This window comes from Dipodomys ordii, unplaced genomic scaffold, assembly GCF_000151885.1.
Source record: "Dipodomys ordii isolate 6190 unplaced genomic scaffold, Dord_2.0 Scaffold119, whole genome shotgun sequence".
Taxonomy (NCBI): Eukaryota; Metazoa; Chordata; class Mammalia; order Rodentia; family Heteromyidae; genus Dipodomys; species Dipodomys ordii.
This window is the reverse complement of record NW_012267335.1, coordinates 3,823,591-3,835,824: the sequence shown is the minus strand read 5'-3', so window position 1 is coordinate 3,835,824 and position 12,234 is coordinate 3,823,591. Positions and strand designations below refer to the sequence as shown.

General features: G+C 39.4%; 1 protein-coding gene across 4 annotated transcripts in view; it reads right to left on the bottom strand.

Annotated features, from left to right (window-relative positions):
* The window catches only part of Inpp4b (inositol polyphosphate-4-phosphatase, type II, 105kDa), a 354,826-nt gene extending 350,319 nt beyond the window's left edge, over positions 1–4,507 (bottom strand). For all 4 annotated transcript variants that reach the window (XM_013029535.1, XM_013029536.1, XM_013029537.1 and 1 more), the window contains exon 1: positions 4,426–4,507. The gene's annotated coding sequence lies outside the window, so the exon portion shown is untranslated. The remainder of the gene's footprint in view (positions 1–4,425) is intronic.
* Positions 4,508–12,234: the final 7,727 nt, after the last annotated feature.

Genomic DNA, 12,234 nt, shown 5'->3' with positions numbered 1-12,234 from the left:
GGTGACATGCTTTTTATATTACTTGAGTCTATATTTTTCTGTGCCTGGGAATATACTTTTCAGATTTAACTAAATCCAAGTAATTAGCTGCACAGCACATCCTTATCTGTATTTCCCTCAAACAGCTGCAGTGGGTACTCCAGAATAGGCTAATTTGAAGACAAGTTAGGTGACAGAGCTGGAGAAGCAGCAGTAACATTTGGAAATGGAATGGTTTGAAGATTAAAATGAAATGATGCATATTCATAAGGTAAATTAGAACCCAGCTCATAGTTATATTACAAATGATAACTCTCAATTAACATACATTACAACCAAGGTGTAAACTGCATAAATGGTCATAATACATCCCACTACCTCTAATCAAGAAGTGGACTCTGTTTCCACATCTTTGGATTTGAGTGGTATTACAACTTCTTCATCTAGTGGGTGGTGGCAAAAAGAATGCTGTACCAATTTTGAACATAGACCCAAAAGTATCTTTCAGGTTCTCTCCAGCATCTTCTTTACTTCTCAGAATCTGCCAGCTCCTTTTGAATAAGGCCCAAATCAGGGTTTCCTTCCAAATGAAGGAAAACACAGCTATTGCTTTTGCTCTATGCAGCAATCAGCCAGTCTCCACGTGTGGAATCACCTCATTCATCTGTAGCTGACCACAGATTCATGAGTGGGCACAAAGAACTGTCCAGCTGGTCCCAGGCCAAATTGCCAACCCACAGAATTATGAACTAAACACATGATGGTTATTTCAAGCCACACAGTTCCGGGTGACTTGTTACACAACCAAAGATCATAGGTAGAATCTAACAAGCCTTATACAAACACTACTGACACAATTTGCCCATTTTTTATGGAGTATGAGTTAGGTGCTAATTAATAAGCACACTGGCAAAGATTGGTGCGAGGAGGAGAAAGAACTCTCCAGTACACAAAGTGTAGCATGAAATCCAGAAGTGATGCATGCCACCAAGGCTTGGACAACTTAGTGAGGGATCGATATTCCAAGTCATCTATCAAGACTTGTCTGTGCAGAAGCTGAAGTTAGACAGGAGAAGCATTTCAGGTAAAAGGCATGGTAATGTTATGAGCAAGTGAAAAGGCAAACAGGTTCAAGGGCTAATAGTAGCATAAGGTGAGGTTCATCATGGAATGGCAAGAAATGAGACTAAAGACGTCAGTAAAATGCAGGCCAACAAGAGCTTCGGCTGTCCCCATCAGTGGCTTGGATAGAAATGTATTCCTACATAGCTATCAAATAAGAAGGCCCATCAAAACCATCTGGTGTTGACTCTGCCAATGGAGATTTTGAGCACCTTATCACTCATTAAGGACGCGTAATTCCAAAATGGCTAGATGAAGCTTAATCAGGGCTACAGAATCTTTTAATTTTGCATATTGAATATGTAATGTTGGGAGGCTCTGAGGCCTAGTCTTTGAAAAAGAGTATTATGAAACACCACTCCCACGGAGTACACCTGAGCACAGATGTTAGCATCAAAATGACGTATTCTAAAATACAAGAAAACCACAGCTTCCTGGGCCGATAGCTGGCAGAATCCAAGGTTGGAGTAGGCTGAGCCTAAAACCTCTTGAACCAGAAAACAGCAGAACTACCAAAAATGAAAAAGAAAAAGAATGGATATATTCCGAAAGACACAGGAGTGAACAGGTGAAAGCTGGGGATGCTGAGCAACAAAATAAACACAAATCGCAATAAATCATGCCTGTAGCCATGTACCATATCACAGAGAGGTGGAGAAAGAAATAAGTAGATCCATCAATGAACAAGAGAGTTATAAAATTCCAACAAGAAACAGTATTATACATTAAAACAGAAAATTACTGTTTGGCAAACAGAAGAAATTATTTCAGGCAAAAGAAAATATCCATGGTTCTGATGTAAGTTCATTAGTGGTAATACGACATAAACAAATGTGCACATACTCTCAAACTGTTTCCCAGGGGACACCTAGACATACACTGTCTGGCAGGGGAGGTACTCAGCAGACACCACCCTCACCAGGCTGCTCAGACTTAATGTTTCCTGCCCTGGAGCACATGGACGTCACAGCCTTTATGTTCAGGGCACTGAGCAGGTCACAACCTCACTGTGGTTTCCTTGCCAAAGATGACAAGGAAATACAAACAGGAGGAAGCACAAGAGCTTCACCGGCCTGGCGTGAGAGTCGCCGGGGGCTTCACATGTATTAAATGCACATTCCATTTGGCCTATCTCCAGTTTGCAAAGAGATTCATTTAAAGACTTTAAGAAGAAAAATTGCAGGATGAGCAATGTGTCTGGAAGAGACGAAATGTGCAGCAGGGAGAGGGGAGAAAATGAAGGGGGTGGAACAGATGCTACAGGAGAGCCGGTGCCTGTGAGGAACCATCACATTATTTCAGACACAAAATCATAATCATTGCAACCAGGGTAATGGCCACAGAAATGGAGACAGGACAGGGAGCAGAGGAGTAACAGGAGAAAGAGTCCAAGTGGTCTGTCCATCCATTGACTGAGAAGGTGCTGGAGAAGGAGGGAAAGAAGGATCTCTATTCACTATGCAGGTCACATAGGTGTCTAGGCAGGAGACAAGTTAATGGAAGGAGAGTGAGTAATGGGAGTTACCTGTTGGAGCAATGCTTGGGGTATGATTGAGATATCGTAAAGAGAATGTCTAGCACACAGCAGGAAAGGTGAAATTGGAATCAGGGAGAGAAGGATTACACAGAGGAGTGATTACATTGGACAAGAAACTGAGTTTAAAGGGAATGGGTAACTTGTCCAGTGTTGCAAAAACCATTTACGGAAAAGAACAAGTGTTTAAACATAATGCTCCTAAGTTCAGATGTCTCTTGTGGCCCTCCAGAAATTCTGTGATATTTAGAGGAACTCTCCAAGGGGCTTACAGAAAAACAGTTGTACACTTTTGCAACCTCAGTTTCTAAGTGCAAAAAAAAAGAAAATCAGACTCGTGCAAAATTATTAGCAAGTCATCAAAACAATCAAAAGACTTGGTGAAGGGCCTTTCCATCTGAGTGCCATCTCAAAATCTGGACTGCGTTTAAAGGTCTCAGGGGATTCTGACAGTGGCTGTGGTGGAAGGTCAGAGCGTAGGCAACCTCTACGACCATCTGCTCAAATGACCTCCTTTTACAAACCGGCTATCTGCACCTGCAGACGCAAGCATTCATATATGTGAAGCAGAAGGGAAAGACTCCGACGTACATAACTTAATGTCCTGGGGACCTCGTGGGAGATTTTTTTGGAGCAGTCAAGAGCTAGACTCTTCAGTCTTAATTCCCTGTATCAACTGAAAGTGCTCATCTAAAGACTATCATCCTTTGCATAAATCTGAATTTATATACCATAGCACAACCTGGGTCAGCTCTTTGGATAGGCAAAGGACACCTCTTTCTACCTATGAGGGCCAAAGATAAAATAGCCTTGGCAGGAACAGAAGGCTGGGAAGGAGCTACTGATCACTAGTGCTAACTGGCCATTCCCACAGCACCCCGGCCTGTGAGTGAGGAGGGCTGTTCTTGAGCCTAGAATCTCCATCTCCCATCTCCCCCCTGCAGTCAGGGAAGGTGATAGAGCCAAGCAGCAGAGCTGCTCAGCCTCTTGGCAGACCAAGTACAGTGCAAGAGAAAACGCTCCATCATTTTAATGCATTGAACACACTGAATACACTCATATAGTGAATGAAATCATCATGTGCATGTATACAAATGTCACAAAGTACCCCCCCACATTGTACAACTTATATAGGCTAACAAAAAAATGTTTTTTTAATATTGAATGAATATACGATGAAATAAGTAAGCCTATTCCCATTAAATAACTTGTCTTACGTCTGATTCCTGCAACAACCGTGAAATAGATATCTGCATATTGGAAAAATACATATACAAAGACATATTCCTTACGTAAATGGTGTTTGTCTTAAAATTACCACAGCTGAAGTAATTACCATCTTAAATCCTTCCTAACCACAGTTCATTACATACTCTAAGGAAAGGTTTCATTATTGTTGTTTATTTATTTATGCTCCTTAAAAGGAGTGAAAAATAAACAAATCTCTAATTCAGATGCTCTCAGATCTGCTTTCTTGCAATTATAATACAAATTTACTTAAGATGCTGCTTGCCTCAAACCACCCCATTTTCCCAGTAGATGTTTCATGAGGCTTGTTGGGAACAGCTGCACACTTTGGAGCTGGGCAGAAGTTCAATGAAAGGATTACAGCTTGGGGCTAACTCTGGGAGAGAGAGAGGGCTCAGGCTTCGCCTTTCCCCGCCACATTCTTTCCTTCTGATTGCCATTTGGTTTCCATTATTTTTGCCTCTCTACCATGCCTTCCTTTTCTGTTTCCTATTGAATAGAATTGCAAATTATAGGGGAGAAAAAAAGTAGTCTGATCTTACCAAAGAAGTTAGTTCTCTCAAGTCCTTCCTTTCATTTCAACTTGGTTCCCAGCTCCAGCTCCTCCCTTCCCAAGACCTTAACTTTAATTACTCTACAAGGTCCAAAGTCTGCCACAGAGACGCTTTGACTCATTTAGGAACTAGCTTGCTGGCCTTGACCTCTTCCTGTCTCTCATGCAAAAGGAGAGAAAGAGGAAGTGGCGCTGTGGCTTAAGTGGAGATCACTTGCTTTGAGCTGAAGAGCTGAGGGACAGCGCCCAGGCCCAGAGTTCAAGCCTCACAACCAACAAAAAAAAAAAAGGAGAGAGGTTTATGAAAGGGCAGACAGGCAGGTGGGTGCATGTCTGGAACCCCAGCACTGAGGAGGCTGAGGCAGCAGGGTCATTGGGTGTCAATGGCTTATGCCTGTAATCATAGCTGAGGATCACAGTTCAAAACTAGCTCAGGCAGATAAATCTGTGAGACACCTATCTCCACCTAAACATCAAAAGGCCTGAAGTAGAGCTGTGGTAGAGTACCGTCCTAAGAGACAGTGCCCAACACCAGCTTAAAAACTCCAGAACCAGCACAGAGGGAAGAGGGACAACAACTCAGCGAAGACTAAAAATCGGAACAAACACTGGTCGTCATTGCCTTTTGTTTTCATCAGTGTTTCTCCTTTTGCTTTTCTACTTCCAAAATGTTCATGAAAACTAGGAATTTCTGTTTTTCAAGAAAAATTGCCATGTTAAGCTATAGTCAAGAAATCTAGTAACAACTGATGCTGGAGGGGATGTGGCCAAAAGGGAACCTTACTGCATTGTTGGTGGGAGTGTAAACTTGTTCAACCACTTTGGAAAGCAGTATGGAGGTTTCTCAAAAGACTCCACATAGAGCTCCCCAGCAATCTCACTTTTGGGTATCTACCCAAACGATCACAAACAAGGCTATACTAAAGCTACCAGCACAACTACGTTTATCGCAGCATTATTTACCATAGCTAAGATATGGAAACAACCCAGATGCCCCCTCAATTCACCAATAGATGACTGGATCAAGAAAATGTGGTATATATACACAATGGAATTCTATGCCTACATTAGAAAGAATGGCATCGCCCCATTTGTTAGGAAATGGAAAGACTTGGAAAAAAATTATATTAAGTGAAGTAAGCCAGGCCCAAAGAAACATAGGTCCCATGGTTTCCCTTATCTGCAACAACTAGTATATGTCTAGGACAAGCAGAAGAGGTCAAAAACTATGTACATAGGACCATATAACCTGGTGCTAAGCGAAATGAACCCCAAGATAGGGGCACAGAGGTTTTATCTTTGTTGCTGTTCTTCTTAATGTACTTATAATGTACTATGTGATTTTTTTGTTTCTTTTGTATGTTCTTCCCCCATGGTATAACCCCTGTTTTCACTGTATTTGATTCTGGTGCCCTGCATCTTGGTTTTTATTTTTTGTCTGTCATGGGTCTTGAACTCTGGGCTTGGGTGCTATCCCTTAGCTCTTCAGCTCAAGTCGAGCACTCTACCTCTTGAGCTACAGCACCGCTTCTCTGCATCTTGAATATACATTTTTTTTTCTAATTTAGGGAGGGGAAGGGAAATAACAAAATGCTGAAATAAGGATACAGGATGACCCATTGTAACAATGAGATGTACAAGACACTGTTGAAAATGAACTTTACAACTTAACAGGGTTGGGGGTAGGGAGGAAGGAATTGAGGAGGAAAGGGATGGTAGAGGAAATATAAAGGAGGGTGTAACAACGCTTGATAGGAAATGGACTCATTACCTTACTATGTAACAGTAACCCCTCTATACAGTATCTTTACAATAAAAAATACATATTTTTAAAAAATTGCCATTTTAGAAAAGCCAGTTGTGGTAGCTTAAGCTTGTGATTCTAGCTACTTAGAAGGGATGTGGATTGGAAAATTGCTAGTATGGTTCCCCAAAAAACCACTTCTAGACTTGTCAAAAGCAATGGCATGGCACTTTGCAGGTGACAAGGGCTAGTACCTGCAGGAGGAGTGCAGCCTAGCAGCCCAGCCCAGCCTTAAGTGAGACCTTACCTTGAAAGGTGACCAGTAGAACAAGGGCTGGGGACATGGCTCAGGCAGTAGGGGTCCTGCTTAGTGAACATGAGCCCTGAATTTGATCCCAAGTACCAGTGAGGCCTAAGACTCCAATACCTGGTACCAGCAAGGAAAATAAGTTTTTGACAGCTCTTCTTTAAAAGTCTGGTGTCTTTCTCATCACCAATAAGGTTGGTACAGAAAGAACACATTAATAATCCTGTTAGATCAACGCAGATATATTTAACAGCTACTGAAGATTCTATTACTTGATAAAATGTACTTCAGTATATAAATCAGAACCACTCAGGATTGAGCTAGAATTGCTTCTCAGTTGGAAAAGAGATACTTTTTAACTTCTCAGTAGGCAATAATCCAGAGGAGAGACTTTATAGGCATGAAGGGAAATGAATATGATAATCTCAAGGCTTACTAATACCGATAGGTCAGAAGACTTGATCTTTCTACATCTAAAAATTTTATTTGTGCAAGAATTTTAAAATGAACTAGATGTTGTGATACTTGCTTAAAGGTTTTAGATAAATAAGAGTTGATTGATTAGTCAATTATTTAAGTAGCCCATTTGATTTTTTTTGTATAAAAGCATGAATGAAGAAAACTGCATATATATAATATTCTGTCTATCTGCCTTACAAATTCTAGATGGTTATTAAATAGCGGGAAGGAAAGGGAAAACTACCTAATGTTCTTCATTTCAATTTTGACATATTTGGAAAAGGTAAAGGCTAGTCCTCACCACTGCTTCCTCAATTCCACAGCCTCCTAGAATGGACCATGTCAGCTTCTCAGCAACGTCACTCATTTCCAAGACAGCAGAACCATTTTCCAGTTTGAAAACCTGTTTGGAAAAAGATTTTCCTTATATGGCCCAATAAACCATCTGCCATATCTAGGTTTTAAAATATGTACCAAACAACAAAATGAAAGGAATAAAAATTTAGGGGAATGACATCAATAAAAGATTATATCATTAGGGACAGATACAGGAAAAGAACAGCAAATAAACGGCAAAAATCCATACCAAATGCAAATGAGCAAATGAGGATTTTTTTGTGGCTAAAAAGAACATCCCCTCTCTGTTTAAATATACTCCACTCCATGAAGAAGTGGTCTACTTACTTGTGTTTATTAGCACTCACATAGTACTATGTGCCAGTTCTGTTCAAAACACTTTGTAGCAATTAAGTCGCTGCATTTGCATAACATGAGCTGCAGAGGTAGACACTGTTCCAGATGGGAAGAATTGAACAAAGAAGCTTGTGTTCAAATCCAGGCACTCTGACACAAGATTTTCACCCCCAAAAACACACTATTAAGGCACTTTGTGATTGGCTCCTTCCTCACATATAATCATAAAAATTTCTGTAAGGTTCTGGTAACTCAAAAAATTGGGTGTATATTCTACAACTGAATTCCATGTCCAAGTCATTACTAACATCCAAATTCATACTTTGATGTTCATTGCATATATATACTTCTCTTCCTGGAGAGCTCTCATATGAAAGATGAACCATGCTTTCATTCTTCCAGTGATTACAAAATATACAGTGATTAGATCTGTTTATATATATAGCTGTATATATATGCATATATATATATATATAATAGACACACACACACACACACACACGACAGATGTCACCTCGCCTATAAATTTCCTATCTGTAGCAAGTGCATATGTAATAAAATAAAATTCAACATGGTATTGCCTCTCTTGCTTCTTGAAAATATGCTTCATTGTTTTGGCTTTTAGTATCGAGGTATGAGAATCAATAAGAATCCTTCCCCTTGCCCTGGAAAATGTATAGAAATTTGGGAATGAATAATAAAATCAAGGGAAAAAAAGCCTTGCCTCCTTCTAGAGAATGGCAACATGTACAGAATAAATCATAACATTCCTCAGTACTTCGTCTTGTATTTTCTTCTTCTATTTCTTATCAGCTAATCAGATACTGATTTTCAGTGATGTTAATAATATCTTCTCTTGCTAACAATGACATTGCAGGGCATCGCCTGCTCCTTCAATCACTGAATGCCCATTTGCAAATTAACCTACAACAGCCATTACATTTGTTCCTGTAGCCACTGAACATTTTCAACACACTAGAAAAAAGTAACATTTCATTGCAACCTTTCATGAGGAAGTAATAACTCTAATATTATTAAAAGTGTTAGTTTTAGGGGTAAAGATCCTATACAAACTAAAAGTTGAGTAACTGAAGATAATTTTTAGCTCTCAGTTTTCATTTGAGCTGTTTACTTTTTACCCCACCAACCAAGTCACCTAAGCAATATATTTAAAACTTTACAGTTGTATACATTTAAAGTACATACTGTGATTTTTTGGTAGGTATATTCTTAGTCATATAATTACTACAATCAAACAGATTAATCTATCTACCAAGTCTATTAGATTTACTTATGTGAAAGAAGTACACTAATTCATGATTATAGACAATGATAAATGAGTAAGAATCTGTTGTTTCATTTATTAAAAATCTCTATTCTTGTCATCTCTATAAATTTCTGCATAAATAGCATAATTACTTTACTGTAATAATAATTCAAATAAATATAGTTTTACATCTATCTACAGATAAAAAATACTGGCACAATCAATAAAAAAGTAAGTTTTATTAACAGCTAGAGTTAGGCAAAATGATACCCCGAGGATTTTGATACAGGAATGTCAAAGAGCTCATAAGAATCAGATTATTCCAAAAGTAAAGACAGTACCTATTGAAGGCAGAAAGAATCATTACTCCAAGGCCGTACTGGGTTGCACAAGAGAACTTGCCTCAAAAAACAATCTTAAAAAAATAACCCCTTAGTGTCATGGTGAGCACTTGAAATACCAGCTACTGGAGATGCAAAGGGAAAAAGGGCAAAAGTATCCTATCTTACCTTTTAAAGAAAAGGTAACAATGTTGAAAGGGATGACATCGATCTAGATGCATTACAGTCATACACTGCTTTGTTAAGTGTCAACTCCTTTGTATAATTACTTAAAGATTTTTTTAAGCTATAGGTAAGAGGAGCAAGGACAAGGCTCATGTTAGAGTGCTTACTTAGCACAAAGGAAAAATCCAGGATGTAATTTCAAATGCAAGGAGAAAGTATTTTTTCAATTGGCTATTCATGTAATCCCAGAGTTTGTAAAGTACCTTTATATATGTTATTTTACTTAATTGTCTTTCAAAACTGATAGAGAATGTGGTACCGTCTTAGTGTTCAATATGGCTTAAGTGATGCTCCAATAAATTAAAGTGACATGATGCCACACTTCACACTCTCATCAAAACCATCTAGCTCTTGGACTTGTGCTTTCATTAAACTTAAGTATCTTAATACAACATGCAAGGCAAAAAGAAAGTCAGGATCCCCCATTTCTATTCCAGCTGTTACAGTAACTCTCCCACTGTAGCAAGAGGTTGAGCCCTTGTGTCCTGCAACCCCAACCTGGAATACTTTATGCTCTGATTCCTGGTCTAAGATCCCTCATCTTTTACATGCTGAAGGTCCAAGTCAAATCACACTCTCCCTCCAGGCCTTCCCAAATGGATTCACCCCAGCCGTGCCTTTCATCCTTCAGAATTCTGCGCAGTTCTTACCGTCTCCCACAGGGACCCTTCATGTGAGCCCCCCTGACATTAAATGCTCTCTCTGCCAGTAGTCACTCACACCCTTTCTGTGGCTGGAGAGAATTTCTCAAGGCAGAGAGGGAGAAGATCCCCTGAGATTCCTTGCTGTCTTGTCAAGTTCTGTGCTGCTGTCACTGGAGATGGAGAGTCGCATATTTATCAACAGAATCCTTTTCAAGGCTCTCAGAATTCTGCTCAAATATCCTCTTATCAATAAAAGGCTTTCCTAATGCTTCTAGTCCCAATTTACCAGGTTTTCCCCTTATCCCCAGAATAACTGGTGTATGCTACTTACGTAGCACTTGAAGACACCTTGCTACTAAACTTTTTGTTTGTTTATCCAACAGTCTCTTGCCTCCAGCTGCAGTTTCCTGGACCTCAGGCAAGAATAGTCATTGTGGTTCACTATGTACTGCCTCCAGACAGGCATGTTTCCTGACTTGTTTGCTATTAGCTAGAGGAATGAATGTAAGGATGGATTGATGGATAGATGCATGGATGAATGGATGATGGACAAATGGATGGGTGGATGGATGGAGAGATAGATGGACAGACAGACAGAATATTGGTTAGTAGAAACCTGAACATAGTTTCACTAAATAACATTTAGACAGCATTGAGAGCCTCAAGCTCTCCAGTGCAGCCCCCAATAATTCTTAATTCAGATGCAACTTTCAACTCTTATCAGTATCAAAAGAAGAGAAATATACCATGGGTTGTTGGTCCTGTGCTTTGCTCCTATTTGACCCACTGTGTAGTGAAATCATGAGAAGAGGCCAAACACGAGGGGAGAAACAGAACAAAAAGGAAAAAAAAGACAAGAGTTATATACTCAGCCTTATTGCAACAAACACCTGAAATAATCTACCTAAAATAGAAGGAAGGTTTTTTGTGGGGAGTTTTTGGTTCCGTTTCAGAGGTTTGAGTCCCTGGTTGGTGTCTTTCTTCAGGACCTGTGAGGCAGCTGCTTGTCCGATGGTGGCCAAGAAGTAAGGTAAGAGGAAGAGGCGGGGCCTCAGAATGCTCTTCAAGGATCCAGTCCCAAATACCTAACCTCCTCCCGCATGAGGTAACCTCTTAAAGGCTCCACTAACTCCCCATAGTTCCAGAGGCGGGTAACCATGTTATACATGGGTTTCTGAGGGGCATTTTTCTAACTATAGCAAAGAATACCCATCCAAAGAGAAAATCAAAACAAGCACGTTAGAGGATATTTAAAGTCGAAGGTGAGTTGGCACTTGACTAAGATTAATTCACTGAACTAATGTATTCTATCCACTGCTACTTTTTCCACAAACTGGATTCTATTTCTAATATAATTTTACTGTAAATAGTAATTAATAACAATAATAACAACACTTCTGAGCCCTGAATTCCCCATCCATAAGATAGAATAGCCAGAATAGGAAAATCAGGGAGCCTATATCAGTATGAGAAGGTGAGTATAAAATGCTGAGCACTGAGAAGGCGTATTGTAATAACATAACAAATATCACTCTTATTAGATGCTATTGTTTGTCTCAATCTTATATATATTTCTCATACACACACACACACACACACACACACACACATCTCCTGAAATGTTGACATGGAACCTGAACCTGAACAAATGGGATATAGTCATTTGAATGAAGCTTATGACAACCACACTACAGCCTCATACCCTTGACCCCAAGAACAGTTTGATCATCTGCCTCATTATTCATAATCATTCAAGCACTGTATGCAAGACTATATTTGTACCTAAGATATCAAGATCTTGCCTGTGCCCTGTCATCGATGTCACCAACATAAAATGTAGTAAGAGCAGTGATGAAATGCCTTCCAACATGTCAGGCTGTCCCGATAGCCTCCATGCTGCACACTGCATTTCTATTCAGTAACTCATTTGTTAAGAAAATATTTATTGAATTTCTCATATGTAACAAGCATTTGCTTATTGTTGGGTGGTACTAGTAAATAATGAAAAGAAAACCTACAAAACTCCCTGATCTAGTAGAATTATATTCTTGTAGAGTAATCAATGATTCAGAATTGTAAACAACAAAAATATTTATTCCATAAAAATGTCATCTATTA